Here is a 27,543-nt window from a genome sequence, read left to right as displayed (position 1 = left end):
CTCATCGAACAATCTTAATTCTTCATAAAACAACACGGGCGCACCATAGGGCGAGACACTAGGTATAATGAATCCATTATCAAGCAAATCTTGCAATTGCTCCTTCAATTCCTTCAACTCCGGCGGGGCCATACGGTATAGTGGAATAATAGGATGAGTGCCCGGAGCCAAATCATTATAGAAGTCAATATCTCTGTCGGGTGGCATCCCCGACAGATCTGCAAGAAACACCTCTGGAAACTCACGAACAACTGGTACTGAATCCATGGAAGGAACCTCCGCACTAGAATCGCAAATATAAGCCACATAAGCTAGACACCCCTTCTCGACCATACGTCGAGACTTCACATAAGAGATAACCCTGCTGGTAGAATGGCCATGAGTCCCCCTCTAATCTAATTGAGGCGACCCCGACATGGCTAAGGTTACCGTCTTGGTGTGATAATCCAATATAACATGATAAGGTGACAGCCAATCCATACCCAAGATAACATCAAACTTTACCATATCAAGAAGTATAAGATCTACACTAGTCTCAAGACTCCCAATAGTAACCACATGCGAGCGATAGACATAATCTACAATAAACGAATCTCACACAAGCATGGACACATAGACAGGAGCACTCAAAGAATCACGAGGCATAACAAACATATGAAGCAAAATAGGATGACACGTAGGAATAGGTAGAGCCAGATCAAATAGAACTGGAGCAACCGGTTCCAGAATCATGGCATGAGAACCTGATAAGTTGGTATTTTACCAACTTATCTTATCTTTAAGCTTATATTTTTGCTATATTTGATTGATAAAATTGTGTGTTTAATGTCGTTTACTTCTATTTTACAGGTTCTCTGTAATTTAGAAGTGATCATGAAGAAACCAAGTTAAAACGACTAAACAAGACGTTGAAAAGAAGATATCTCGAAAACGGCCCCAGATGTCGCAATTGCGACATCAATTTGACAAATGTGAAGATAGAGAAAGTCGCAAATGCAATGGAGGAATCACAAATGCGAAGTCAACCAAGTAAATCAGTGTTCGCAAATGCGAAATTAGGGTCGCAAATACGAAGTCAAACCAGACAGTCAATCTTCGCAAATGCGAAATCTTCATCGCAAATGTGATAGTCAACAAGAAAGTCATGGTTCGCAAATGCGAAGATCACGCTTTAGTTCTGGGTACTTCTATAATTTCATATTTTTTGGCCCCAAACCCTTTAATACACGACCTAGTTCATTTGTAAAATATTTTTGGCATATTTGGCAGATCTTTGAAGTATTTTGGAGCCTCTTAACTAGAGAACACAAGTTTTGGAGCTAGGGTTCTTGCACACACACTTGGGTCTTGAAGATTTGAAGATTTTGGTTGAGAATTTCTTACCCATTTATGTTCATTTCTTCATTTTCTTGCTTTGTATTGTATATCTAAGTGTGTAGTATTTTTTCCAACACTTGAATTTTGTTTATGGAAATATTCATATTTAAAGTGTGAATTAAATATCTTGTTGTGCGTATGTATTGAACGATCTTTATCTATATTGAAGTGAGTTATTATTTTTTTAATTATTCTTGCTCTTTAATGTTTCCAAAGGGATTAGCTAACCCTAGGACTTGCACATTTATTTTGAATTAATTTTGGGAAAGATAATTTGGGGTTGGAAAAGATTAATTAACAACAACTTTAGGCTTTAACCCTCACTTTATAGATTCTACCTAGGGATAGGATTGAACTACTTGTAGCCATATTGGGGTATGCTTAATCTCTTAATTGTTTTAGGGATAATTCAATTAGGATGTCTTGTTAGTCTTCGGAAGAAACTAATATAGAATTATTACTCGAGGCTAATTAACATAAACTCTCTCATATTTGTAAAATCGTAAAATACATTGGATCGTTACTTGAGTGTAATTCCCAATGCATCCATGCTTGAAGTCATTGTTCATTTTACTTGCTTTCTAGGTTAGTTTATATTTTCGTATTTAGACATAAATATTTTTCAAAACCCTTTTAAGTGTTTGGCATTGCATAATAAATGATAATTCTCTTACACGCCTAATCGCCTACATATTGTTCTCTGTGGGATTCGACCCCGACTCATAGTTAGATAAATTATATTGTATGCGACCGTGTCCATTTACTTTTTAGTAGTGGATTTGGTCGTCATCAAAATTGGCACTGTTGCCGGGGAACAATTTGGCGTATTTAGGTTTTTTGAGAAGTAAGCATACGTGCTTTGGTCCAAACTTGTGAATATTTGTGTAATCATTTTCTTATCTTTGTTTGTTTTTTGTTTATTTTCTTAGTTTTGAAAAATGGTATCACATAATAAAAATTGGTCGGATGGTAGTTGTTCATACTTTGATGACCCTTGTCCCTATTGTGGAGGGCCACACTCTTGGCAAAATTATTTAAGTTCTTTCGGGGGCGGACTGTGCGCATAATCTCAAACTCATGAGTGGAATATTTGTGATAAGTGTTGTCATCGAAATGGTCACTGGGATCATTGTGCTTATTTTTCCTTCCCTTCCCCAAACCCCCACTATGATAATTCTACTTTTTGTGTTAACAAGTATAGGGATATGGAAGTGGAAGAAAGTGAGCATGTTCAAAATGGAGAGTTCAAGCTCATGATAGAGTGCCTACTTGAGAGAGGAAACAAAGAGAAAAATGCCTTGGAAGAGCTTTTGGAAAATAGTCTCCAAAATGATTTGGCGCTTGAAAGGGCGCACTCGCAAATGGGAGAAATGCTTGAAGTTTTTGAGGTCCAAAAAGCCTTAGAAGTGAATGATAGACAAGAACCTTCCTTAGAGATTGAAGTCGAAAATCCTTCCTTGGCACTTGATCAAAATCAAGAAGAACTCTCAAATGCTCAAAATGAAAGGATGATGCTCATGTTGGAGGACATTCTTGAAAATGGGGAGAAGCACAACTCGGCACTCGAGGAATTGAAACAAGTTTTGACTCAAAATGATGAGAATAGCCGCACTTAAAAGATCAAATAAAAATATTGGTTGAGGCTTATTATTCCCACCAACTAGAGAGTGTGGAATAAGTTCAAGAAAAGTCTAACTTCAAGGAAGAAAGTGAGCTTTATTTTGAGGAATTAAGAATTGAACATCCTCTAACCGACTCCATGCTTGTTGGTGATGCCATGAAAAATATAGAATTAGAGTCAACTCGTAAAATTGAAAATATGGTTGAAGTTGACTGTAGTTCGGGGGAAGAAGAGGATGTCAAAATCTGGAAAAAGTTGCAAGTTGGGGCAATTATCTCATTCCAAATGTTTTTCAACTCTGGACTTATATGATGATATGGGAATTGAACCATGTGAATCCACATGGGAGTGCAAGAAAGAAAGACAAGAGCCATACATCTTGCAATTTGAAAATTCAAGAACGCAAAATGACATTCCTCAAAAGAAAGCCAATAAATGCAAAATGAAGAAATTGACGTTTGGCTTGATTATCTACTTACCACCCCCACCGTTCGTGATCACGAACTTGATTCCAAGTTGTGTTCCCAATTCAAATTCTGCAAGTGGATAGAAAAGTGGTAAAGTTGAGTCGTGTCATGCCATGACGTTAAATGCGACGCTTGGTGGGAGGCAACCCATCATTTTTAGTTTTATTTTTCACTTTTTCTGTCATTTTTAAAGAATTTATTTTTGTTTTTCAAATTTTCTCTTTAGAATTATTTATTTTATTATTTTTGATCAATATACCAAGTTTCAGGAAGTTTGGAAGGGTTTGGGACAAAAGGTATTTGGCCCAGGCCTTTGATTTCGCAATTGTGAAACATTGGTCGCAATTGCATCATCGGATTGGGGCTCTCAAAAATTAAATGACATTCATCTTCCTTACTCTCCCAACTCTCAAGTTCCACCATTTTCACTCCTAATTGAAAGCATCCAGGTATTAAAGCTTAATTTTGTGCCCTTTATGCTTTATAGCATCATCTTATTCTTCTTCTCTCCTTTATCTCTCACAGTTAGGGTTCAAATGGGTTCTTCACTTATGTGAAAAATTGTTGAAATATATTTTAAATCATGTCGTAATTGCTGGGTGAGGTTGGTTGAGAGTGTGAGCCTCTTTCCCTGCTAAAAAAATGGGGAAGGCTGAGTACCTATAGCTAGTTGGAATGTGAAATGAGTTTTGTGCCTTCAATGTGTTCGATGAGAGGCCCGAATGAAATTCTTGGCCAAATCATTAACATTTCTTCAACTCGTGGTTGTGTGTGAAGTTTATTGCATGATTTTGTGTTTAAAAACTTATTGGGTTCTCTAAAAGTGTGCCTTTGTTCGATAGTTATGGAGATTGAGACTGTTTTTTGTAAGGTAGTGGTTGGGGACGATGAAAGCGCAATTGCGGTGACCTCTTCGCATTTGCGAAGAGGTGATCGCAATTGCGAAAACAATCAGCTCTGGTAACCTTTGCAATTACAAAGAATGGATCGCAATTGTGAACTTTGGAAATGTCTGTCGCCTTCGCATTTATGAAGAATTTGTCGCAATTACGACATTAGAGAGTTGTGTGCTGCAGAACTAAAAATTTGAAAAACATTTCTAAGGCTAGGTTTCGACTGTCCAATCATTTATTTGGCATATTTGACTCATTTTTCAATACATTTCATAGCCATAGCATGTTTTCACTCCAATACTTAGTTTACAGGTACCATAAGCTGAAAATGAACTCTAACTCTGAAGAATCTGCGCATGACAATCCTTTAGAAGTAGAGGAGAACTATGACCAACACTGGTTCTTGTCATTAGAATGCCACGAACGGTACTATGCCGAGTTGATTACAAAATATTTGCTCCCGGAAAGTGGTATATTGCTGGAAAAGGTCCTAGAACGTTTTCCCGAATTCTATCGGAGGCTTGTGGCAATGGAATGGACTTGTTTTTCCCCTCAGCCTTGCAAAGAAAATGAGCAATGAGTGAGGGAATTCTATGCAAATCTTCCATACATCAAGTTAAGAAATCCAATCATGAGGATTCGCGGTAAAATGGTGAATTTAGGAGATGAAGCGGTGAATCGAATCTATCACCCGTAGGACTATGACATGGAAACATATCATGAGAAAAGCAAAGCCTCAGGCGAGTGGTTGATCTCCAAACTGTGCACGGGTGAGGATGTTCCATGGGCAGATGAAAAGAGAGGGATCGCATTTAAAGAATTCACTACCGAAGCAAAGATATGGCTATCCATCATATGCAGTTGCATCTCTCCTGAGGGGAATATATGGAATGTGCCAACAATGAGAGCTCAAATGACCGCTTCCATTTTTGATAATATCCGGATGAATGTTGGTGTGATTTTCATCATTGAGATGAGGGATTATCTGAGGCAGAATGGTCAGTCACTGATGTTTCCATCTCTTATCACTAAGATGTGCCACCTAGCAGGGGTTGAGGAGGATCCGGGAAACAATTGGATATATCCAGGAAAGCCTATTTCTCCATTGAAGAAAAGAGAAGAGGGAGGCGTCGTCAAAAGCAAAAAGAGAAATTTGGGATTTTCTTCTCATACCGACCATGGTGGCCAACCATCATCTTCTGCAGGAGGACCATTTGCTATGCTTTCTAAGGAAATGCGGCTGATTCACGACCTAGAAGCTGGCCTTCCACAGGGACCTATGAAAACATCTGAGGGACCCTCTACATGAATTTCAAAGAAAGAATTTCAAAAGTATCTTGATGATCAAAAGAAGCATGGGGATCACCTTAAGAAGCTCGAGAAAGCATACACTAATTTGGCCACGACGCACGGTACTTTAAGCACTTCTCATGCCAAGCTAACAAATGCACACACCGGGATGAAGATAAGGGAGAAGAAGAGAGATAAATTCTTCAGCCGCAAATGAAAGGGTGTGAAGGGCCTATGGAAAGTTCTAAAACCTCAAGAGCCACTGCCATCGACCAAGCTGGAAGATGATGATGATGCTCTAGTTTATTTGTCCGAGGAAGAGGAAGAAGAGGAGGATGCAACTGAGTCCGACAGCAAGGAGAGCACTTTATGCAGTATCTAGGGAGCACTTTCCACCATTTTACTCTATTTTGTTTAGTTGCATCGAGGAAATTGCAACATTTCTAGTTGTAGGTGGCTTCTTGTATAAATGTTGATATAGTAGATTGATATTTTGTTTTCATGTGATGTGTTATATTGGTATGTTTACTAGCTTCTTAAAAATATTATATAGTTTATTGACTTAATGTTTATTTGCTTCTTCATTTTTTTTAGTATGTTTTAGCTTCTTGATTTTATTTAAATAGTATGTTTTATTTTGTTGGCAATAAATATCCTTGAACCGGGTAATTGTTTGGTAAATTTTTGTGTCTACTTTTTCCGATGATGGATAGCTAGGCAACTTTAGTAAGGGAATTAGTCTTGTAATTGAGATATAATTTTTGTTAATTTAGGAAGAATAAGTGGTTTGAGTTGGGGTCTGTGCCCATTGGTCAATTTATGGCTTGCTTGGTACCAACATGATTTAAACCTCGGCATATGAATTTTTGATCGTTGAAAAAAATATGATTGAAGTAAAGATCATTGTCATGACTTTACACTCAATTTTTGGCTCTTTGATTCACTAAATAATCTCTTAGGCTATATGTGACTTCCTTGAGTTTGTTGGTTTCAATTGGATTTTGGATTTGTATTCCACTCAAGTTTTCATGTGCCATGTGTGGTGAGATTTATTGTGAGTTCTTTTACATTATTTGTAGTATATAACTTACCTGAAATGTGTGTCAAGGCGAAATCCTAGAATAACTTGGTTTGAAAAATGATGTTAGGCCTTCCTTGGACCGTTATTATACCTTAAATTTCATATCCTTGCATATTTTCTCTAGTCAACTCCTTTTTGATCCTTTAAACTTTTTCTTTGGCAACCATGTTACAATATTTAACCATTCGATCTCTAGTGATCTATCTTTTGGCATCCTACCTCCCTAAGTACTTTGAAAGTGTAAACATAAGATAAAAGCCTAAGTTTGGGGGTGAAGGTTAGAAAAGTTGTGATGTGAAAGGTCCTTAAAAGGTGAAAGGTAATAATATATATATATATATATATATATAGTGTAACCTTCCTTGATTTTTGAAAAAAAAATTATTTGAGAAAAAGGAAGGAAAAAAAAGGAATTGTGAATAAATGGAAGACTAGGTGATGAAATGGAAAATGAAGAAAGGGTGGAAAAGTTATTGAAGGAACAACAACAACAACAACAACCCAGTATAATCACACTAGTGGGGTCTGGGGAGGGTAGTGTATACGCAGACCTTACCCTTACCCTGGGGTAGAGAGGTTGTTTCCGATAGACCCTCGGCTCCCCTCCCTCCAATAACTCCCCACCTTGCTCTTGCGGTGAGTCGAACTCATAACCTCTTGGTTGAAAGTGGAGGGTGCTTACCACTAGAGTAACCCACCATTGAAGAAAGTTTACTTTAATTGTTGAAATATTATAGTGCTTAGGGAGATTTTGAGTCACTCTAACCAAAATTGTGCCCTACCTTAACCAAAAGACTAAACTACAAACCTTTAAGTCCTAATTGATTTTGAACCAAGTTTGTCTACATTAGTGGAGAAATACATGAAGGGTAAGCCTATGGTACTACTTGTGTGCATTTGAGCATCTTTGTGTGAGAGAGTTAATTCTTTCCATTTGATATCATATTTATGTTTTGAATTGTAATTTATGAGTGTGGGATAAGCGTGAGGGCACATGAGATTTGAGTTGTGAATTTAATCCCATTTTCAATTGAGAGGAATGAACAAGGGAAGTTAATTCTGATAAAGAGGCAAATTTTGAAGATTTAGTGTCATGACTTGATTCCTACTTAGATTAACATAGTGTTTGAGCACTTGAATTGTAATGAAATTCATGAGAGGTTTTTGGTATTTCATATGCTTTGGATTAATTTTTGGTATCAATCGAAATCATGTGTTTGTGCCTACAGTAGACCTTTTTTACTTGGCATGATATTGATGCACTATTGAGTTAAATACGTGGAAGGAGATTTTGTGCTTTCATTGCTTGAGGACAAGCAATAGTTCAAGTTTGGGGGTTTGATAAGTTGGTATTTTATCAACTTATCTTGTCTTTAAGCTTATATTTTTGCTATGTTTGATAGATAAAATCATGTGTTTAATGTCGTTTACTTCTATTTTACAGGTTCTCTGTGATTTAGAAGTGATAATGAAGAAACCAAGTGAAAACGAGTCAAAACGACGTTGAAAAGAAGATATCTAGAAAATGGCCCCATATGTCGCAATTGCGACATCAATGTAGAAAATGCAAATATAGAAGAAGTCACAAATGCAATGGAGGAATCGCAAATACGAAGTCAACCAAGTCAAGCAGTGTTCGCAAATGCGAAGTCAAACCAGACAGTCAACCTTCGCAAATGCGAAGTCTTCATCGCAAATACGATAGTCAACCGTAAATGCGAACATAGCTTCGCAAATGCGAAGATTGCGCTTCAGTTCTGGGTACTTCTGTAATTTCACATTTTTTGGCCACAAACCCTTTAATACATGACCTAGTTCATTTGTAAAATATCTTTGGCAGATCTTTCAAGTACTTTGGAGCCTCTTGATTAGCTAACCCTAGGACTCGCCCATTTACTTCGAATTAATTTTGGAAAAGATAATTTGGGATTGGGAAAGATTAATTAACAAGAGCTTAAGGCTTTAATCCTCACTTTATAGATTCTACATAAGGATAGGATTGAAATACTTGTAGCCATACTTAGGTGTGCTTGATCTCTTAATTGTTTTAGGGATAATTCAATTGGGACGTCTTGTTAGTCTTCGGAAGAAGCTAATATAGAATTATTACCCGAGGCTAATTAACATAAACTCCCTCATATTTGTAAATTCGTGAAATACATTGGATCGTTAGTTGAATGTAATTCCCAATGAAACCATGCTTGTAGCCATTGATCATTTTACTTGCTTTCTAGGTTAGTTTATATTTTTGCATTTAGACATAAATATTTTCTCAAAACCTTTCTAAGTGTTTGGAATTGCATAATAAGTGATAATTCTCTTACATGCCTAATCGCCTACATATTGTTCTCTGTGGGATTCAACCTCGATTCATAGTTGGGTAAATTATATTGCATGCGACCGTGTCCATTTTTTTTAGTAGTGGATTTGGATGTCATCAGAACCATGTTGCTGCACACTGCCCTGTGACCTGGGGCAGAATCTAGCAATGTGCCTCAGATCCCCACAAGTATAACAAGCCCTCAGCTGCTGTGACTACTGACCCTGGAACTGGCCCTGTCAACCTTGGTATACACTCTGATAACTCTAGATCGGAGATACGCTAATAGGAGTTGGTGGTGCACTGTAGGCTAGCTGCTTAGGATGCGACACATAAGGACCCTAGCTCCCTGAAGCACTATGAGATACTTTAAGCTCTGTCTAAAACGGCCTGGGAGGATGGCCTCTACCAAAAGTACCCCTGCCTCAAGATGAGGCACCGCAAAAACCACCAAAATAACGAGGCCTCTTATCAGACACCTGCCCCCTCTCCTGAGCATGAACTATCTCTATCCGTCTAGCAATATCTATAGCCGTCTGGAAAGAAATATCACTCCCAGTCTCTTTGGTCATTTGTATCCTAATAGTATAAGTGAGCCCATCAATAAATCCCCTCACCCTCTCCCTCTTAGTAGGGAACAAGATAATGGCATGGTGAGCTAGGTCCACAAAATGAGTCTCGTACTGGGTAACAGTCATACTACCCTACTGAAGACGCTCAAACTGCCTGCGGTAATCCTCTCTCAGAGTGACAGGAATGAACTTCTCTAGCAATAGCTATGAAAACCAATCCCAAGTAAGTGCAGGCGACCCAACTGGGCTAGTCAATATATACTCTATCCACCACATCTTGGCGGAACTAGTCGTCTGAAACACTACAAAATTGACCCTATTAGTCTCAACTATACCCATGTTCCACAGCACCTCATGGCAGCAGTCTAGATAATTGTAACAACCTAATCGGTTGTTTTAAGCATTTGCACTTCGCTCGGTATTACGAGGGCATGAGTAGCTCCGTATGATGTATTATGACCTGTGTGTATCGTCATTTTTGGTTTTCAGGTGTTTCAGAATTAGTTCGGAGGAATGAATTTTATGCTTGAAGCTTTAAGTTGGAAGAGTTGACCAAGTTTGACTTTTTAGTATTCGACCTCATATTGGAGTTTTGGTAATTCCGTTAGGTACAGAAGGTGATTTTGGACTTGAGCATATCCCCGGAATTTCATTTGTATATTTCTAGAAGGTTTCGGCACTAATCGGTGAAAGTTGGAAATTTAAAGGTTTTGAATGTTCATAGGTTTGACCAGGAGTTGACTTTATGATATCGAGTTCAAATTGTGGTTCCAAAAATTTCAGTAGCTTTGTTATGTCATTTGGGACTTGTACGCAAAATTTGAGATCAATCTGAGATGTTTAGGCTTGTTCGCCGTTAGCTTTGAATTTTTAAAGTTCATTAACTTCATTAAGTCGATTTGAGGTGTGATTTGTGATTTTGGTGTTGTTAAGTGAGATTTGAAACATCGAGCAGGTCTGTGTTATGATTTGGAATGTGTCTACACAAATTCGGGATCGTTCGGAGTTGGTATGATATTCCAATTATAGAAGTTCTTGAGTTCTCTTTTCAAATTTCATGCATGTTCATGTCTGATTCATTGTTTCGGGTGTTGTTTTGGTGATTTGATCGCGCGAGCAAGTTCGCATGATGTTTCTAGACTTGTGTGGATGTTTGGCATGGAGCCTCGAGGGCTCGGGTGAGTTTCGGGGTGGTTTCGGACCATTTTTATGCCATTTTCAGTTGCTGATTTTTGGCTACATGTGTGTGCATCGCGATCGCAAACATTTGGTCGCGTTCGCGAAGAGCAAACTGAAGTTTAGGACATTGTTTATCACGATCACGGAAGGCTTTTCGCAATCGTGTAGAATAAAATCATGTTGTCACTGACCCAACTTTGAAAGGTTATCTATTGCAATCTATAAGGAATTTGGAGATGATCCAAAAATTGAAGTTTTAGTCCTTGGTGTCTAGTTTTCAGAAAATCAAACCATTTGTCATTAGGAGTTCTGTACAAACAGTTATGATCATTATGCTATAGGCTATCTATAAGAGTTGGGCATCTTATTATTCGCGTTCGCAAATGGGTTCACGCGATCACGAAAGGCAATTTTGAACTGAGAAAAAGTTGTGCTTCGCGATCATGATGCATGTTCTGTGATCGCGAAGGATAGATACCTGGGCAGAAGCTATATTTCAGGGATTTCGGCCATTTTAACATATTTGGAGCTATGGAGCTCGTATTGAGGCGATTTTTACCAACTCGGTTTTGGTTAAATTGCATGAATATATTGTTGTTTTTATCATTAAATTGGTGTTTTGGGTTGTAAACTGTAGAAATTTTTTAGACTTTAAATTGAGGATATGGAGGTCGAGTTGTGATCGGAATTTGGTAAATTTGGTATGGTTGAACTCGTGGTTGAATGGGTGTTCGGATTTTGTAACTTTTGTCGGATTTCAAGACGTGGGCCCCATATTGACTTTTTGGATGACATCGAAGTTGTAATTATAAAGTCGACCTTTATTAGTTGAAATTGTTTCCTTAGGCGTTAAATGATGTAATTGAGTTCCTTTTGACTAGTTTTGAGCCGTTCGGAGGTTGATATGCGCATAATGAAATTTCTGGAGCATTATTTAGCTTGATCGGTATTAGATCCGGCTTGTTCGAGGTAAGTAATACTTCTATACTTTGAGGTGAGGTTATGAACCCCTGAATATACTTGTTATGCCATTGATGTGGAGGTTACGCATATGCTAGATGACGGGCGTGCACCGTAGAAACTGTGACTTAATTGATTCCGTAAAACTGTGTAGTCAAATGACTTGTTATTTTTCCATGTATTTGCTATGTGTTAGAGAAACTGAGTTATGACTCATATTGGAAATCATGCTTAGGCATATGCTGGTATTATTGGGACCCACTGAGGTCATTTCTTCCGTTGGGCTATATGTTTAAATTGTAATTACATACTCAATCATGTTTATTCATTTCATATCATATCTCAGTCTCTGTTTCTATTCATTGACACATTATATCATCATTTTTGGGCTGATTTTCATGACAGTTTTTAGCCATAGAGATTGATGATTGAGGGAGGTCGTGGGCCTGATTGTGAGGATATTTATGGGATCAGACTGCACGCCGCATCATGTTTTATTGATTCATGCCATGATTGGCTTATTATAGCACTTGTGATGGATCTGCCACTCCAGAGCCTGCACACCCACAGTGAGCGCAGGTATTTACTGAGTGCCAGTGCCGATTGATTGAGAGGATTGAGTGATTGTGAGGATTGAGTGCCTTTGAGGACTGAGTGTGTGAGGACTGAGTGATTGTGAGGACTGAGTGATTGTGAGAGCTGAGTGATTGAGCGTGCTGAGTAAGATTTATACTCAAAGAGAATGCATATGATTTTATCACTATGTTGCATTACATTGGCATGCATATTGACATGTAGGCATAGAGATGTACTTTCTTCATGCCATCTGATAATGAAATTTTTTTTGTGGAAGAATGTTTTTGGGAAAAATCACTGTTTGAAAATTCACTCATATTTTCTGTGATTTCGGTGAAAGATTTGGGTTTTTCTATTCAACAGCAACAACAACAACATACCCAGTATTATCCCACACCGTGGAGTCTTGGGATGGTACTTTGTACGCAGACCTTACCCCTACCTTGTGAGGATAGAGAGGTTGTTTTCAATAGACTCTCGGCTCAGGAAAGCATAAGCACCACATTAATAAAAATATAGACAAGAAGTGACAATACCAAAAAGCCATATAAAAGTAGCATAAAAACAACCAGATATTAAGGTGATCAACAATGAAAGACAACAACGGTTAGTCATAAAAACGTACTACCAACAGAAAGCGAGACTGCGTGCCAATACTACTTTTATGAACACTCTAGACTACCTACTCTACTACCCTAATCCTCGACCTTCACACCTTCTTATCAAGGGTCATGTCCTCGGTAAGGTGAAGCTGCGCCATGTCTTGCCTAATCACCTCTCCCCACCTCTTCTTTGGCCTATCTCTACCTCTCCATAGGCCCTCCAATGTCAACCTCTCACACCTCCTCTTCTTTAAGTTTTACTATTATACTGAAAAAGGAATACTTATTTTTCGATAATTGTGAACGAGCGGTGTATCATATTTTGAGTTATTACTTGCATTGTTTTATTAATTTTATTCTGAACCATTGCTTGACTATCGGTGTTGGATTTTGACCTTTGTCCAAGCTTCACTACTTTCAACCTAAGGTTAGGTTTGTTACTTATTGAGTACATGGGGTCAGTTGTATGCATACTGCACTTCTGCACCTTGCGTGAAGATTTTGGATGCTGATATTATTATGTATGGCAAGAGCTGGCATGGAAGATGTACCTGTGATCCGGTGATAGGTGCCTCTTGTTCTTGGTAACTTTAAAATTATTAATCCGTTCACGTATATTTCAAACGGATGATGTATCTATTTCATACCAGTTTTGTAAATTCTAAATCTTAGAAGCTCATGATTTGTACTACCAGTCCTTGGGGAGTGTAGTAGAGTCGGATATATTATCTTTAGTTTCTCAGTTAAATTTCTTTTGAATCGGATTGTTGTTATTTGGCCTACCAAGTGGGTGAAGTTAGGTGCCATCACGACTAGTTGGATTTTGGGTCGTGACAAGTTTTTATTAGAGCTCTAGGTTCATAAGTTATACGAGTCATGAGCAAGTGTCTAGTAGAGTTTTTTTGATCGGTATGATGACGTCCATACTTATCTTCGAGAGGCTACAGGGCATTTAGGATAAACTTCCCATCTTTCTTTCCTTATCCTGCATAATTGATTCATCTTGAAGTGTATATCTTTAAATTTCTTCTACTCACTCGTAAGAATATGTGCCTTGACGGCTTGTGATTCTATGAACAAGGTATGAGATGTGTATTTTGTATTTTGGTGATGGGCCAGTCTAGAGGACTTGAGGCCAAGTTTAGATCGTAGCTTAGGCTCGGTAGCTTCAGTTTTGTGAACTTGTACATTTGGACTCATATATATGGTAGTGTCCTTATGAGTTGAATTTATGGCTCGATGAGCGGTGGAATGGCTATATGATGAATATGATGTGACTACGGGATGTGTTCAGATGATTTGAATGTGAAGAGAAGAGTTTTCTTGAGATGTAAAAAAGGTCATTGGGTGCTTGATTTCTGTCTTGATGTGACGTACGGTCTCGAGTTGTGGGTGTGATGAAGGATCTTTCATGTTGTTTAATTGTGGAATGAATTAGATTCTCATATCTTATTGATGAGTTCGGACACAGGAAGATTAAGTGATTGTGTAGTAATTGTGGCTGTTAAAGGGTATAGAAAGATGTTAGTTTGAGGCTAGGCAGGTGGGTTATGACCTGCAGAGTAATCTATGGATGTGTGAACCTTATGATGTTGTGTGTAGGCTTCTTTTTCTATTGGTGGGTTATAGGCATTGCGAATTGAGTTTGTATTGGTTGACAAAGTTGACTTGACTGTCACGAGGATGAATGCGAGCTTAGCGGATCATTAAGGTATTGTATGGTATGTGTTACATGAGTTTATGAAGGACTTGGTTGAATTTTATTGTGGGATTTTTGGCAGTAATAGAATGTGGGTACAGTGAGTTATCAGAGGTTTTATTCTGTGGCTTTGAACCATGTGAGGGAGTCTGCTATTGACGATTTGTTTTCATGGTTATGTGTTAAATACTAGTTTTGGTCTGAGGCATAATTGTAGATCTGTTATGCCTTGCGGAGGTTGAGATCGAGGATGACTCGGGTAAGAAAATTCTTGGATATGGGTTGTATTTCACTCTATGAGTATATGAAAATCATGGGATGAGTGAGTTGTTAGCTGTGAAGGATGTAGTGCGCACGGAGTATGAATTTGATCGGTGGTGTTAAGTCAGGGTTACTTCTTTGAGTGTTGTTGTGATAATGGGGCACGTTTCTTTCGGCCCGTTGGGCGATGCAATTTAGATTTGAGCAGAGTGGATGACTCTCGAAAGGGTTCTAATGGATTCAAAATGTATATGCGGTAACTAAAAATTTTTTGGATTTGTATATCGCTAGAATCGGTTATTTACATTTGATGGTGTCGGGACTTGCGGTAATTCTGTATGACTATGGATTCTATATTTCAGTATAAGAAAGGTAAAACGAATAATTTAAATTCACATAAGGTCTTTTCATAGTGGTTGTCTCGGCTGTGGTACTTATGGGGGTTCTTAAGAAGAATATAGTGGCTTATGGGCCTTAGGGCGGTGTGGTTTAGTGAGCTTTGGGTAAGAATCGTGGTGTTATGACAAGGAGAAGTGTCAACTTGAGGGTAATTCAGAAGAAACTCGAAGAAAATAGGACAACTGGGTAGTAGGCTAGATCACTATGGTAATTGTATGCTTGGTTCTTTTTGTTCTTATAATGAGGTGAGGCTTTACAAGTGTTTTGGTGGCAATACTCTCGGATTTGGCAACCTGCGTGGCTTGGTAGAGTTAAGGAGATTCATCTCTAATAGCTTGGTTATGTTCAAATGGGTTTCGAAGAGTTCTCGATGGTTTCTACCATAGTTTGGGATGGATATTTTCTACCGGTGTGAGGAGCTTGTTGCGTATTATGATTCTCTCCTGGATGGGATCAAATCGAAGGTTTCTAATTAACCGAGTATGTATTCTGCTGGTGACTCAGAGTGATTATGAGATTCTCGTACTTTTCATGTGATGGCCTAATAGAGGTGGTGTGTCCTGTGGGATTGAGTTTTGCATGTATAAGGTGGAGGTTCAGCTTTGAAGGGATGGTCATGAATTCTTAGACAACATGGGCGATTCCAGATGACTAAATGAATACTATTACTACTTGGTATTGCCTGAGAAGGGTGCACATTTCAGAAAGCACATTGTGTTTTGACTTACAGATGTTTCGTTGGCATTGCAGTACTCACCTAGTTGATAGACTGTCGATACTCAAATTTTTGCTATGTGGCACGAAAGAATTATAGAAGTATCCCTCGTGGGATGATCGTGCATGAGAGATGTGTTAGACATTCGAGTGCTGGAGTTGGGATCAGTTATGGAGCTTCATGTGCTCTATGAATTTGGAGGCTGGAAGTTCTCAGAAGCATATTATTTCGGGGTTGTGGACTGTGAAGATGATCCTACGTGTTATGGTTAGGTCATTGTGAACTTTTGGATAGCTATTTGTCCATTTGGGGATGACCGGAGTTGATTTGGGGGTCCACTGGTAGGCCCAATAAGGATGTGTATTCTACATCAGGTCGGAGTTGTCGACTCAATACTTCTATTGTTTAGGGATGTGCTATTCGATTAGAATTTATCGTACTCGTATCTGATACGTTCTATGTCTTACTCTTCTATGCTACGAGGGGGTTGTGATTAATTGGTTATATCCACACATGGCGCGGGCCTGTTTGGGGTATTGTAGCGAAATTTAAGCAAAATGGTTATTGGGGTATGGGATGGTTGATTGTGCCTTGGTTATGTTCTTACCGGACCGTGGTATATTATGTTATTTGCTTCTCCGTGGTTATGGTTATGCATTTTGTGTACTTGACGTCTGATTAAGCGTGGTTGTTAATTTTGAGCATTATGGCTTCAGGTATTTCATATGGACCAGTGTTTGGATGGGTTCACGCACTGCATCGAGATTATGTTGGGATATGATCCTTTGTGTTAGATTCGTGTGTTTTGGTTCTAGGGTGTTCGATGGGTTCTTAGTATTGTGTTGTCGTGGTACTTGTTGAGCTTGTGGGTCGGTTCTATCATTTGAGCCATTTTTCATTTTTGGGTGCATTTAGATTGCCGCCTATTGGTGCACGAATTGCACGGTTTGTGGCTTAAGGTTGTATTGGTGTGTCATGTTATTAGGGCGGTTATATTTGATAAGGTGAGGTCTTTGGAACTAGAATGGGTGCTATCGTATTTGATTACGGTAAATTTGGAAGGATAATGTCGCTAATCGGCTTAGAAATAAGCTATAATTCTTGTCGAATGAGAGGGAGCTCCATGACTTGTTGATCTGATGAGCGGTTATGAATTTATGTGTGTTTCTTTCATCATTGGCAGTGTGCAGAGGTTTTGGAACTAGGTTTTATTTGGTATGAGGTTTATTACCGGTATTGGGTTTGTTTTGAACGGTTATTGCGGACGGAAATTATCGCTAAAAGTATGCGAGTTGTGTGGTATGTTATGTGATTATATCTTGGGTTATGGTTAAGGCTTAATACAACTTGTTCAAACTTATACAGTGTGCATGTGCGAGATTCGGGTATTGTGAGGAATTCTGGATGTTGGAAATTGGGTTATAAGTTTTACGGACTAAGGTTAAAGTAATGATCTTCAATTATGTTGTGTTGTGAGGCCTATATGGAATAGGGTGACAGGGGATCCGAAATTTCATTTATCTATATTTACAAGGTTTCGACACTAATTGGCGAAAGTTGAAAATTTGAAGGTTTTGAATGTTCATAGGTTTGATCGGGAGTTTACTTTTATGATATCAAGTTTGGATTGTGGTTTTGAAAGTTCTGAAAGATCAATCTGAGATGCTTAGCCTTGTTCGCCGTTAGTTTTTAATTTTTAAATTTATTAACTTCATTAAGTCAATTAGAGGTGTGATTTGTGATGTAGATGTTGTTAATGAGATTTGAAACATCGAGTAGGTCTGTGTTAGGCTTTGGATCGTGCCTGCAAAAATTTGGGGTCGTTCAGCGTTGGTTTGATAGCATATGGATGCTTGGTTGCAATTTTAGAAGTTCTTGAGTTCTCCTTTCAAATTTCATGCGTTATTATGTCTGATTCATGCTTTTGTGTGTTGTTTTGCTAATTTGATTGCCCGAGCAAGTTTGCATGATGTTTCTAGACTTGTGTAGATGTTTGGCATGGAACCCCGAGGGCTCGTGTGCGTTTTGGGGTGGTTTCAGAACATTTTTAGGCCATTTTCAGTTGTTGGTTTTTGGCAACAGGTGTGTGCATCGCGATCGCGAACATTTGGTCGCATTTGCGAAGAGCAAACTGCAGTTTTGGGCGTATCGGAGAGGCTTTTCGCGATTGCGTAGAAGAAATTTTGCTGTCACTGACCCGACTTTGAAAGGTTATATCTTGCAATCTATAAAGAATTTAAAAATGATCCAAAAATAAAAGTTGTAGCTCTTGGAGTCTAATTTTCAGAAAATTAAACCATTTTCATTTGGAGTTGTATACAAATAGTTATGACTATTATACTAGAGGTTGTCTAGAAGAGTCGGACAGCTTGTTCTTCGCATTCGCGAATGGTTTCACGCCATTGTGAAGGGCAACATTGAGCTGAGAAAAAGTTGTGCTTCATCATCGTGAAGCGTGTTCTATGATCGCAAAAGGTAAATACCTAGGGCAGAAGCTATATTTCGGGTGTTTCGGCCATTTTAGCATATTTTGAGGTATGGAGGTCGAATTGAAGCGATTTTTGAGGCAATTTTTACCATATGGATTGGGGTAAGTATCAACTCGGTTTTGGTTAAATTGCATGAATATATTGTTGTTTTTATCATTAAATTGGCGATTTGGGTTGAAACTGATAGAAATGTATTAGATTTTAAATTGAGGATTTGGAAGTCGAGCAGTGATCAGAATTTGGTAAATTTGGTATGGTTGGACTCGTGGTTGAATGGTTGTTCGTATTCTATAACTTTTGTCGGACTCCGAGACGTGTGACCCATGTTGACTTTTTGGTTGATTTCGGAGTTGTAATTATAAATTTCACCTTTATTATTTGGAATTGTTTCCTTAGGCGTTAAGTGATGTAATTGAAGTGCTTTTGGCTAGTTTTGAGTCGTTCGGAAGATGATACGCGCAGAAAAGAATTTTTGGAGCATTGTTTAGCTTGCTCGGTATTGGATTTGGCTTGTTCGAGGTAAGTAACACTTTTAAACTTGGAGCTAAGGGTATGAACCCGTGAATATACGTGTTATGTGATTGGTGTGCAGGTGGCGCACATGTTAGGTGACAGGCGTATGGGCGTGCACCGTAGAAATTGTGACTCAATTGATTCCGTGGAACTGTGTAGTGAAATGGCTTGTTATCTTTCCATGTATTTGCTATGTGTTAGAGAAATAGAGCTGTGACTCATATTGGAAATCATGCTTAGGCATATTCTGGTATTATTATGACCCTCTGAGGTCATTTTTGTTGTTGGGCTAGATGTTTATATTGTAATTACATACTCAAACATGTTCATTCATTTTATAACATATATCAATGTCTGTTGCTATTCATTGACACATTATATCATCATTTTTTGGCTGATTTTCATGATATTTTTTATCCCGAGAGACTGAAGAGATTGATGAGTGAGGGAGTCCGAGGGCCTGAGTGTGAGGAAATTTATGGGATCGGGCTGCGTGCCGCAACATGTTTTATTGATTCATGGCATGATTGGCTTATTATAGCGCTTGGTATGGATCTGCCTCTCCGGAGTCTGCACACCCATAGTGAGCGCAAGTACTTACTTTGTGCAAGTGCCGAGCGCGAGTGCCGAGTGTCGAGTGATTGAGAGGATTGAGTGATTGCGAGGAATGAGTGACTGTAAGGACTGAATGATTGTGAGGACTGCGTGATTGAGCGTGCTGAATGATTGAGTGTGCTGAGTAAGATTTCTACTCAAAGAGCATGCATATGATTTTATCACTATGTTGCATTCCATTGGCATGCACATTGACATGTAGGCGTCGAGATGTACTTTTCTCAAGCATTTTGATAATGAAATTTCTTATTGTGGAAGAAAGTTTTTCGTAAAAATCACAGTTTTCAAATTCACTCATATTTTTGGTGATTTCGGTGAAGGATTTGGGTTTTACTTTTATACTTGAAAAAGGCATACTTATTTTCCGAAAATTGTGAATGAGCGAAGTATCATATTTTGAGTTATTACTTGCATTGTTTTATTGATTTTATTCTAAACCATTGCTTGACTATCGGTGTTGGATTTTGATCTTTGTCCAAGCTCGTCACAACTTTCACCTAAGGTTATGTTTGTTACTTATTGAGTACATGGGGTCGGTTGTACTCATACTGCACTTCTTTACCTTGCGTGCAGATTTTGGATGTTGACACTGTTGTGTATGGCGGGAGCTGGCATTGAATATGTACCTGCGATTATGTCATAGGTGCCTCTTGTTCTTGGTAGCTTTAGAATTATTAATTTGTTCATGTATATTTCAAACAGATGATGTATTAATTTCTTACCAACTTTGTAAATTCTAAATCTTAGAAGCTCATGATTTGTACTACCAGTCCTTGGGGAGTGTATTAGAGTAAGATATATTATCTTTAGTTTCTCAGTTAAATCTTTTTTGAATCGGATTGTTGTTATTTGTCTTACCTAGCGGGTGAAGTTAGGTGCCATCACGACTAGTTGTATTTTGGGTTGTGACAATAATCCTTTCGGTCCTCCGAAGATGCACCACTGAAATAGACTGGAAAAAGCTTGGTAAACCTGTCCCAACTCAACAAAGCCTCGAACACATAGCGGGCTTATCAGCGGCCTGTGATGCAATGACTGGCTGAACCACCCCAACTGGCGAGGCTTCTGGAGTCTGATACTGGGGAGCCATCTGCTCCGAGGTGTGAGTAGCGGGAGTCGGTGCTCCTCCCCCAGCTCGAGAGATCGCTGGTGCCACCAGGAATGTGTCGTCTGGGCCACACTGTCCATAAGGCCCACCAAACAGACTACAGCGTCCTGAAGTTCTGGATTGGCAATGAACCCCTCCTGGACCTGAGCTGGTCCAATAGGTACAGTCTGAGCTGGAACCTCCTCCTCAAAATTTAATTGGGATCCACTACGGGTGCTACTGCTCGAGCTCTAGGCTGAGCTCTGCCTCTGCCTCGGCCTCTGGCGTGACCTCGGTCTCGACCTCCGCCCCTTGTCATAGCCCTCTGCGAGAGAACAAGAATAGAAGGGTTCAATCATCACTGATAGAATAAAATAGTACGACAGAGAAGGATAGAAGTGAAATTGTTCCTAAACTCCATATTCTCTGGAAGATAGGTACAGACATCTCTGTACCGATCCTCCAAACTCTACTAAGATTGCTCGTGACTCGTGAGACCTAGATAACTTAGTGCTCTGGTACCAATTTTTCATGACCCGGAATCCCAACCTCGGGGTCGCGATGGCGCCTAATATCCACTTGCTAGATAAGCCTACATGAGATAGTCAAATAGCCAAATTTTAACAGTTTAAGCAAATGATGATAAATAATGAGAGATAGGAATTCGATCTACTACAACACCAGCATAAGTCAGGTAAAATTCTACTCCCAAAGATCCGGAGTCACGAATACACAAGCAACTAGACGTTCTACAAGCAGAGTCTGAAATAAATACAACTATTTCGAAGGAAATGAAAAGTAAAAGAGGGAAGAAGACGGGGACTTCAAGGTCTGCGGACGCCAGCAGATCTACCTCAAGTCTCCGTATGCAATTATCCGAGCTGACGCACCTCACGCACCGCTGGGACCAATACCAAAATCTGCACAAGAAGTGCAGAAGTGTAGTATGAGTACAACCGACCCAATGTACTCCATAAGTGTCGAGCCTAACCTCGATAAGATAGCGACGAGTATATGATAGGAAACCTACGTAAATAAACTTGTACAAGTATAGATACGAAGTCGTAACAAACAAAGAGATTAACAATGTACAAACTGGGAGGGGACATGCGAAAGGGGAATGATACGATACATACAACAAGAGTTGCATCATGTAACAACCAATAAAATCATCAACAATGACAAATGATGAAGCAATAATATAAAAATGGCACGGCATCACACTTTAGGCCATTTTTAGTTGCTGATTTTTGGCAACAGATGTGTTCATCATGATCGCGAACATTTGGTCGTATTTGCGAAGAGCAAACTACAGTTTGGGGCCTTGTGAATGACAATCGCGGAAGGCTTTTTGCGATTGCGTAGAAGAAACTTTTGTTGTCACTGACCCAAATTTGAAAGGTTATATATTGCAATCTATAAGGAATTTGAAAATGATCCAAAAATAAAAGTTGTATCCCTTGGTGTCTAGTTTTCAGAAAATCAAACTATTTGTCATTTGGAATTTTGTAGAAACAGTTATTATCATTATACTAGAGGTTGTCTAGAAGAGTTGGGTAGCTTGTTCTTCACATTCGCGAATGGTTTCACGCCACCGCGAAGGGAAATATTGAGCTGAGAAAAGGTTGTACTTCGTGATCGCAAAGCATGTTCCGCGATCGCGAAGGGTAAATACCTTGGCAGAAGATATATTTCGGGTGTTTCGGCCATTTTAACATATTTTGAGGTATGGAGCTCGGATTGAAGCGATTTTTGAGGCGATTTTCACCATATGGATTGGGGTAAGTGTCAACTCGGTTTGGGTTAAATTGCATGAATATATTGTTATTATTATCATTAAATTGGTGTTTTGGGTTGCAAAAGGTAGAAATTTATTAGACTTTAAATTGAGGATTTGGAAGTCGAGTAGAGATCGGAATTTGGTAAATTTGGTATGGTTGGAATCGTGGTTGAATATGTTTTTGGATTTTATAACTTTTGTCGGATTCTGAGACCTGGGACCCATGTTGACTTTTTGGTTGACTTAGGAGTTGTAATTATAAATTTGACCTTTATTATTTGGAATTATTTCCTTAGGCGTTAAGTGATGTAATTGAGTTGCTTTTGGCTAGTTTTGAGTCGTTCAGAAGCTGATACGCTCAGAATGGAATTTCTGGGGCATTGTTTAGCTTGCTCGGTATTGAATTTGGCTTGTTTGGTGTAAGTAACACTTCTAAACTTGGAGCTAAGGGTATGAACCCCTGAATATACATGTTATGTGATTGGTGTGGAGGTGGCGCACATGTTAGGTGACGGGCGTGTGGGCGTGCACCGTAAAAATCGTGACTCAATTGATTCTGTGGAACTGTGTAGTGAAATGGCTTGTTATTTTTCCATGTATTTGCTATGTGTTAGAGAAATTGAGCTGTGACTCATATTGGAAATCATGCTTAGGCATATGCTGGTATTATTATGACCCTCTGAGGTCATTTTTGTTGTTGGGCTAGATGTTTATATTGTAATTACATACTCAAACATGTTCATTCATTTTATAACATATATCAATGTCTGTTGCTATTCATTGACACGTTATATCATCATTTTTTGGCTGATTTTCATGATATTTTTTAGCCCGGGAGACTGAAAAGAATGATGAGTGAGGGAGGCCGAGGGCCTAATTGTGAGGATATTTATGGGATTGGGCTGCACGCCGCAACATGTTTTATTGATTCATGCCATGATTGGATTATTAAAGCGCTTGGTCTGGATCTGCCCCTCCGGAGTCTGCACACCCATAGTGAGTGCAGGTACTTACTTTGTGCAAGTGCCGAGCAGGAGTGCCGAGTGTCGAGTGCCGAGTGATTGAGAGGATTGATTGATTGTGAGGATTGAGTGACTGTGAGGAATGAGTGACTGTAAGGACTGAGTGATTCTGAGGACTGAGTGACTGAGTGTGCTGAGTAAGATTTCTACTCAATGAGCATGCATATGATTTTATCACTATGTTGCATTCCATTGGCATGCACATTAACATGTAGTCATAGAGATGTACTTTTCTCATGCAATCTGATAATGAAATTCCTTATTGTGGAAGAAAGGTTTTGGAAAAAATCACAGTTTTCAAATTCACTCATATTTTTGGTGATTTCGGTAAAGGATTTGGGTTTTACTTTTATACTTGAAAAGGGCATATTTATTTTCCAAAAATTGTGAATGAGTGAATTATCATATTTTGAGTTAGTACTTGCACTATTTTATTTATTTTGACTGTCGGTGTTGGATTTTGACTTTTGTCCAAGCTCGTCACTACTTTCACCTAAGGCTAGGTTTGTTACTTATTGAGTACATGGGGTCGGTTGTACTCATACTCCACTTCTGCATATTGCGTGCAGATTTTGGATGTTGATGTTGTTGTGTATGGAGGGAGCTAGCATTGAATATGTAAATGCGCTTCGGTCATAGGTGCCTCTTGTTCTTGATAGCTTTAGAATTATTAATCTGTTCATGTATATTTCAAATAGAAGATATATTAATTTCTTACCAGCTTTATACATTCTAAATCTTAGAAGCTCATGATTTGTATTACCAGTCCTTGGGGACTGTATTAGAGTCAGATATATTATCTTTAGTTTCTCAGTTAAATCTCTTTTGAATCGGATTGTTGTTATTTGGCTTGCCTAGCGGGTGAAGTTAGGTGCCATCACGACTAGTTGTATTTTGGGTTGTGACAATAATCCTTTGGGTCCTCAAAAGATGCACCACTGAAATAGACTTGAAAAAGCTTGGTAAACCTGTCCCACCTCAACAAAGCCTCGAAGACATAACGGGCTTATCAACAGCCTGTTCCGCAATGACTGGCTGAAGCACCCCAACTGGCGGGGCTGCTGGAGTCTGATACTGGGGTGCCATCTGCTCCGAGGTATGAGCAACGGGAGTCTGTGCTCCTCCCCCAGCTCGAGAGACGGTTGGTGCCATCGGAAATGTGTCGGTCTGGGCCACACTGTCCATAAGGCCCACCAAACAGACTACAGCGTCCTGAAGTACTTAAGTGGCAATGAAACCCTCCGGGACCTGAGATGGTCTAACAGGTACAGTCTAAGCTGGAACCTCATCCTCAAAATCTAACAAGGATCCACTGCGGGTGTTGCTGCTCGAGCTCTAGACTTAGCTCTGCCTCTGCCTCAGCCTCTGGCGCGACCTCGGTCTCGACCTCTGCCCCTAGTCATAGCCATCTGCGATAGAATAAGAATAGAAGGGCTCAATCATCAATGATAGAATAAAATCACACGACAGAGAAGGATAGAAGCGAAATTGTTCCTAAACTCCATATTCTCTGGAAGATAGGTGCAGACGTCTCCGTACTGATCCTCCAGCCTCTACTAAGATTGCTCGTGACACGTGAGACCTGGGTAAACTAGTGGTCCGATACCAAATTGTTACGAACCGGAATCCCAACCCCAGGGTCGCGATGGCGCCTAACATCCACTTGATAGGCAAGCCTACGTGAGATAGTCAAATAGCCAAATTTTAATAGTTTAAGCAAATGATGATAAATAACAAGAGATAGGAGTTCGATCTACTACAACACCAGCATAAGTCATGTAATAATCTACTCCCAAAGATACGGAGTCTCGAGTACACGAGCAACTAGACATTCTACAAGCAGAGTCTGAAATAAATACAACTATTTCGAAGGAAATGAACAGTAAAAGAGGGAAGAAGACGGGGACTTCAAGGTCTATGGACGCCAGCAGATCTACCACAAGTCTCTGTATGCAATTTTCTGAGCTGACGCACCTCACGCACTGCTGGGACCAATACCAAAATCTTCACAAAAAGTGCATAAGTATAGTATAAGTACAACCGACCCAATGTACTCCATAAGTGTCGAGCCTAATCTCTATGAGGTAGTGACGAGTATATGACAGGACACCTACATAAATAAACTTGTACAAGTATAGATACAAAGCAGTAAGAAACACCGATATTAACAATGTACAAACTGGGAGGGGACATGCGAAAGGGGAATGATACGATACCTACAGCAGATTAACATCATGTAACAACCAATTAAATCATCAACAATGACGAAGGATGAACCGATGATATAAAAATGGCACGGCATCACCCTTTAGGCCATTTTCAGTTGCTGGTTTTTGGCAACATATGTGTGCATCGCGATCAAGAACACTTGGTCGCATTCGCGAAGAGCAAACTGCAGTTTGGGGCTTTGTGAATCACGATCGCGGAAGGCTTTTCCCGATTGCGTAGAAGAAAATTCTACTGTCACTGACCCGACTTTGAAAGGTTATATCTTGCAATCTATAAAGAATTTGAAAATGATCCAAAAATAAAAGTTGTAGCCCATGGTGACTAGTTTTCAGAAAGTCTAACCATTTATTATTTGGAGTTTTGTACAAATGATTATGACACTACTAAAAATACATAGTTTCCCCACGGCGAAATCAATGGGAAACTGGTGAAAAAATTGAGTTTTCCCACCGCACTCCCACTGAATCAGATCACCAGAAAAACGCTTGGTCGGAAATATCTTCCGAGAGAAGAGGTGGAAAATTTTCCACGATTTTCCCATCGATGATTTAATAGGAAAAATAATGAAGTTTCCCACCAACAATCAGTGGGAAATATTATTAGTAATTTTTATTAATTTTAATACATTAACCAGGGAAGTTATGGAAAAAATGCATGGGGATCTGAAAATAAAGTATGAACTTTCCCACTAATATCCCTAGGAAATATACAAATTCTGAAAAATAAAGTATGATGTTTCCCACGAGTATCCGTGTGAAATATGTAAATTCAGAAAATAAAAGTATAAACTTTCCCATCGATATCAGTTGGATAAATGCAAATTCTAAAAAAAGTATGAACTTTCCCACCGATATCAGTGGGAAATATGCATGTTCTCTAACTAAAGTGACAAACCTTCCCACGGATTCAGTGGGAAGTCCGTGGGAAATATGGAAAAATAATTTGTGCACAATGCTGCTTTTTATACTGCACCACCTTCCAAACAAAAAATACAACCACCAACAACCTAAATACAATTAAACATTCACACATAAAATTCAGCATCTTCGGATCCATTTCATTAACAACCATCCAAAAGTGAAAATACTTGAAACCAATAATGCAACTAAACATTCAAATAAGAAATTCAGTATTCAATCTTATCCAATTGATACATAATATCCAATATCCTAGTCCCAGCCAAAATCAGATTAATAAAAGAAACTACTCCTTAGTCTTGTTAGAGCGCGATGGAGAACATGGTAGAGGAAATACACCAGATGCTAAGAGGGAGTTTAGCTAGGCCTTGAGGCTTTCAACGTCACCAGTGATACATGCAAATGCAACATCCTTTCGCCTCATTTATTCCTCCCTCTGCCTCTCTTCTTCATCCATCCGTCTATCTTCTTCCTCCCTTCGCTTTGCCTCTTCCTCCCGCGCAAACTTTTCCTGTGCATACAACTCAGTGATCTCTGCTATTCTTCTATTCAATAGCTCAAACTCATCCTGATTAATCGAGGACCTTAAAGAAGAAGAGCCACTAGAAGACCGACAACTAGAACTAAACTTTTATCCAAAGCCGTAAATGCTTCCCTTATGTACGCCACCAGCCGCCTTAATCCACAAGTCCATATAATTCTCCTGGGATGGTTGGATTGGATTTTCTTGATCATTAGTTGGTTGGCTTTGAATGAACTCCTCCAAAGATTGTTGAAAGTATTCTACAAAAAGTTACAACTATTATATGAACAAATTTAATTAATGAAAAATATTAAAAAGTAACTTGAAATCTTATATAGGTTGTCTCGGCTCGTGGC

The sequence above is a fragment of the Nicotiana tomentosiformis genome, chromosome 12 (assembly GCF_000390325.3).
Source record: "Nicotiana tomentosiformis chromosome 12, ASM39032v3, whole genome shotgun sequence".
Taxonomy (NCBI): Eukaryota; Viridiplantae; Streptophyta; class Magnoliopsida; order Solanales; family Solanaceae; genus Nicotiana; species Nicotiana tomentosiformis.
This window is presented reverse-complemented; position numbering follows the sequence as displayed.